The sequence below is a fragment of the Marmota monax genome, unplaced genomic scaffold (genome assembly GCF_021218885.2).
Source record: "Marmota monax isolate L192 unplaced genomic scaffold, Marmota_monax_Labrador192_F-V1.1 WCK01_AAM20220418_F8-fsc00089, whole genome shotgun sequence".
In the NCBI taxonomy this organism is placed as follows: domain Eukaryota; kingdom Metazoa; phylum Chordata; class Mammalia; order Rodentia; family Sciuridae; genus Marmota; species Marmota monax.
In genome coordinates, this window is record NW_026694744.1 from 1,978,322 (window position 1) to 1,984,010 (window position 5,689).

The 5,689-nt window shown below is 36.6% G+C and overlaps 1 non-coding gene across 1 annotated transcript; it reads left to right on the plus strand.

The window, feature by feature from the left end:
- The first annotated feature begins 4,078 nt into the window (after positions 1–4,078).
- Positions 4,079–4,182, plus strand: LOC124079129 (U6 spliceosomal RNA). Its single transcript, XR_006847151.1, has one exon. It is a non-coding gene; the product is annotated as a U6 spliceosomal RNA (small nuclear RNA).
- Positions 4,183–5,689: the final 1,507 nt, after the last annotated feature.

Here is a 5,689-nt window from a genome sequence, read left to right on the forward strand (position 1 = left end):
TTACTATGATTTAGATTTGGTTTGTCCCCCAAGAATCCTTGTGTTGAAGTCTTGGTCCTCAGGGTGGTGGTATTGAGGTGTTAAAACTTTTGAGATGGGGCCTAATATGAGGTCTTTTGGTCATTGGGGGCCCTGCCCTTGGAAGGGATTAAGGTAGTTTTCCTGCAACCCCTGGTAGTTCTTGCAAGAGCATGGTTATAAAAGCCCGAGCTGCCTATCCCCCCAGCTCTGATTTCCTGTATTGAGTATAATCTCTTGTCCCTGTACATGCTCCCACCATTGCCACCTGCCATGATGTGATAGAGCCCAGACGGCCTTCACCAGAACTAAGCAATTGCCAGTGCCTTGACTTTGAATCTCCAAAACTGAGCTAAATAAATCTCTGCTCTTCATAAGTAGCCTGCCTCAAGCATTTTATTATGGTGATGAAAAGCTAGTTAATACAGATGTGGAACATGCAACCTCCATCAGGCCATGATGACTACAGCCCAGAACAACATCTTGACTGCAAACTCATGAAGGGCCCACAGTCAGAATCACCTAGCAAGCTGCTCTTGAATTCCTGAGTACTGAAACTGCTTATTCTTTGTTATTGTTTATTATTGTTTTAAGCCTCTAAGTTTTGGGATCATTTGTTACACAGCAATAGATAACTAATAAAATTTAGAACATATCAATTTCAAACAAAACATTTCTCTGTTTAATATTGTTTTATTCAAGTCATAGAGATTTTGTTACTTTTCTGGTTAAATAAAATTTTAGAGTAGAGTTCTATTGATTCTTGCATGGCTAACAGGGACAGAGCAGATCAAAAGAATAAAATTAGAGTTTTTGTTAGGAAGAAACAAAGACCGTCCTTTGACTGGCTAAGTTTAGGGAGATCCCTAACTCCAGAAATAATGGGATTAAGCAAATAAATAGTTACTGTTGAAAAAAAATTATTTTAGTAAATTTTGGCTTTTATTAATAAATTGAGCTCTATTTAGAATGTCCTTAGGGCTATTTCAGTGTTAGTCCTGGTTTAAAATTTTTTTAAAAGGGCATTTTAATTTGTGAGACATTTATATATGTAATTCATTTAATCATGATTGCCAGAGCATTTGTCCATTGTTGTTTTTTAAAAAGGGGCTTAAACTGGTCTTCTCTCATAGAAATCTGAAAGATAAAATTTCATGGCTATTAAAATTTTCTGAAACTATTAAAAAACAATCAGCAATTAATAGATAAGCAAATTGTGTTTTATTCATATAATGGAATACTACTTGGTAATAAAAAGAAGTGAACTATTGAGACACACAACAAAATAATTGTGTTGAGTGAAAGAGGACAGACAGAAAGAGTATGTACTTTATGATTCCATTTCTATTAAATTCTACAAAATGCAAACCCATCTGTGGTATCATAAAGCAAATCAATGGTTGCCAGGAATGGGAGTAAGAAGGGGTTAAAGGGAGGCATTATAAAGGGACATGAGAAAAATTTTGGAAGTGATAGGTATGTACACTATTTCAATTATGGTGATGATTTCATAGGCTTATACATGTCAAAACATACCAACTGGTATACTTTAAACATGTACAGCTTATTACATGTCCATGTTAACCTGAAAAGCTGTTTCAAAAGTGATGAATAATGTGTCATGTGATTTGTAAAAAAAAAAACTGGTATCATGATCATGTAGAAAAAGCAAAAAAAAAAAAAAATGGAATATAGGCAAAAGTACTTATTCTGACACTTGAATTCTTAAAATTCCTATTTAGTCACCTGAACAAGAACAACAAAAATGTAGGACTTATATGAGCTTACCTTTGCTGTTCTAAAGTTAGGTGCTTCTATTCAAAGATATTGAGGAACAAATAGGCCTAACTACTGTTAGGTCCCCAAAGACAAGATGGAGACCACATCTAAGCCCCAGGGCCTCAGCTAGCATTTCCTTTTGTACTCCTACTAGATCTCTTAGGAATACCCTATGGAGTAGGAGTGGTTTCCCTTGCACTTTCACTGTTCTCTCAAAACAAGGACAAACACCTTTCTTCTGGGCTCAAAGATTTTACTACTACCCATATGGAGAAACAGGCCAAAAAAAACAAATAAAAGGAAATTAGGAAGTTTTAGGGTCATATTACGTGCTTATAGTCATGTCTATATTTGTTTCTTTCTTTCTTTCATTTTCTTTGTTATAGTATTACAGTTATACATAGTAGTGGAGTTTGTTTTGACAAAAATCATACATGCATGGAATTTGATTTCAATTCCCAATAGCTGATTTTTTTCCCAGTTTCCTTCTGAGATAATAACTAAAATCCCCTTAGAACTTTCTCTGTTTTATTGTTAGAGACAGGACACCAAACTTCCTTCTATCCCTCTTCAGAATGTCTTTTCCCAGCTCTCTCAGAGTGAAAAAATATGTTCACATTTTCCTAGATCAAGGATACTGTTTATGGCCTATAAGACTAAAGAACCAACAGGAAGGGAATATTTTTGTCAATTTGGGTTAGAATTTTATATGAATTGTATACTTGAATAGGACTGTCTTCTTCTATTGCAATACCGCTCTCCATGAGATTCTTTTGTCCAAATTGCATACCAGTTAACTACTGACACATTAATGCTGCATAACATACCATCTCAAGATACAGTGGTTTATAAAGCATTTATTTCTCACTAGATTGTGGCTGATCTTGTCTGAACTTAACTCAGTTCAGTTAAGCTCTGCACCACATATCTTTCAATTTCCTTAGATCAGCCACATGCCTTTATCATGGTGATGGCAGAAGCACAAGAGCATAGAACAGAAGCACATTATAGCTCTTAGGACTTAGAACTGGTATGGTCTCACTTCTTTCCACATCCCAATGGCTAAAGAAATTCACATGGCCAAGCCTAACATAAATGGAGAAGGGGAAAATACCCTTACCCATGGAGTTTTGGGGAGGTAGGGTGGAAGGAATGAATATATATGCTGAACAATCATCTAATCTACAGCTTTTTTCTTTTTTCTTCTGTTCCTGTACATTTATCATTATTATAGTTTTGTAGACCAATAAAACTTGTGTTCCACAATTTGCAAGCATAACTTATGTTTTACAGTTTACAAAATTGACTTCATGGATTATAAGACTTCACTTTCTATCATTTTTTTCTGACAGGTACAATATTTTTCCCTTTGGTTATTAGGCTATTATGTTAAAACATTATGGGGGGGCAGGGGGGATGAGACTTCTACCATAGAGTGTGCCAATTGATAATTCATTCAAAAGTAAAATAGCACTCAACCCTACTTATAGTTGCTAAGGCAAATAGGAATTTATTTTGCTCACGTGACAAGAAATTCAAAGGCAGGCAACCTTGGGCTGGCAGTATTATCAAAGACTGATTCTTTTCCTCTCTCTGATCCTTGATGGTTAGTACATTGGTTTTTGTCTTTGTGGGAGTAAAATGGCTAGTACAGCTCCATACATCAAGACTATATTCAAAGTAGGGAGAAATAGCAGAGAACCATGTAGCTGAGATAGGCTTTCCTTGTGTTCAGAAAATAAAAGTTGCCCTGAAAATTGTCCATTTATAAATCCATAGAAGATAATATTTTGAGCTTGATAGTCTTTATAACAAAAGACAAAGATAAAAGCTATGGGGAAAAGCACCTGCTGAGAAATACTATAGTGTCTGCCTCAAGAGAACACACACACCCCTTAGACCTAATCACTCCTTCTAAGCAATCCTTACCTGGGGTATACAATTGTTACAAATACAAAATGACAACCTTGTTCCTGTGCCTCTGTTGCATCTGTGTTTCACATCAGGCCACTCAGAAACTGATCTTGAGTTTTCTGGATTAATTTAGATATTCTCAAGCAATGCTATAATGTTTGATGAGTTGAATAATATGAGGAAAGGTTATTATTTGAAGGTTGTGTCCTTGGGCAAGTTACTTAACTACTCTGGGCTTTAGTTTCATTGCCTAATAAATGGACTTTAAAAAAAATATATCTTGCAAGGTTGCTGTGAAGATAGGAAATCATGTTTGAAAAGAGCTTCACGCTTTGTCTGCAATTTAGTAGGTAAATTGTTACCTGCAATGCTTGCTTCGGCAGCACATATGCTAAAATTGGAACCATACAGAGATTAGCATGGCCCCTGTGCAAAGATGACACGTACATGCGTGAAATGTTCGATATTTCTTTTAAATTGTTCCCTGCAGCTGAATGCATTCCTAATTGGCCTACTCACTCTGCATTAAGGTTCACTGTCTCCTGTGATGTTTTGTTGTAATAGTTTGATGAACTAAAGCTTGTCAAAAAAAGGAATGTACAGTGAAACCTTACAATCAGTAGCTGACATCATCATTATTGTTCTGGGGTACTTCAACTCCTTCTGATTAGTCATTTCATCCTCCTTTGTCTTGCATACATTTTCCAGGCTATCAACAATGTGGAAAGAAGCTGCACCCAGCATTGCTTTTATCTGGCTATTAAATCTGCATCACCCTCAAGTATCAGCCTTCTGGAATGGTCAGACAGAAAGGAGGGGTCTGGAGGAGACTTATTTACATGTGAAGGGGAAACAAAGGAATATAAAAATATCTTGCCTGAAACACAACCTATAGGCCAGGCAGAAATCATCTTCTTTGTTCTCTCCTGTCCCCTTATTACCAAAGTTCCTCTCTGTTTCTCCCTGGGGCAGAGATAGAACATTGGGAAAAAGCAGAGTTTCTGCCTATGCTACCTTCTTCTAGAGATAAAACCATTTATTTCCTTTTTCCTTTCATTTTCTTTCTTCAAATTCACTGGATATAACACTTATAATTTATTGTTTTCCACTCACTATTCTAATTGAGATTCAGGCCCAACCACTCAACTGAAAAGTTAGCTAGATCGAGAAACAATTAGACTCTTTAGTCATTAATTGCACTTGACATTAACCAAGATGAATAGACACATGACCTGTTACAAGCTTATTGGTAAATTGAATGTTAATATTGAATTTCTCTTTATTTTAAACACTAGAAGTGTTATACTTTAGATCTGGAATGTTCCCCAAAAGCCCGTGCATTGAAAGCTTATTCCTCAGCCCATGGTGCTATTGGTGGAACCTTTAGGAGGTGGACCCTAGTTGGAAGAAGACGGGAAGGTCACTGAAGAACTTGCCCTTGCAGTGTATATCTTGTCCCTGGCCCCTTCCTCTCTCTCTCTCTCTCTCTCTCTCTCTCTCTCTCTCTCTCTCTCTCTGCTTCCTGGCCACCATAAGGTGAGCAACTTTGCTCTACACACACTCCCTGCCATGATGCTCCACCTCACCATAGGCCCAGAAAGAGTGGAGCTAAGTGACCATGGACTGGAACCTCTGAAACTGTGAGCCAAAACAAACCTTCCTTCTTTTTAAACTGTTTCTCTCTGGTATTTAGTCACAGCAACAGAAAGCTGTCTAAGACAATAAGTAATCATATGTTCTCTCCTTTTACTGAAGATTAATCCTAGTAATTGTGGAGCAAGAGTGAAGAGAAAGAAGCCATTAGAATTATAACAAGGAAGTATTTCTTCCTATTGTTAATACTTAGTGATTACTTTGAGTCTTAGAGAGTTAACTTTAATAATATTTCTTAAGTCAAAGGTGTGATTTAAAATTTTTCATTCTGCACATACTTCCATGTAGAGTTTTCATAATCCTAATAAGTGGGAGTGTGAACACC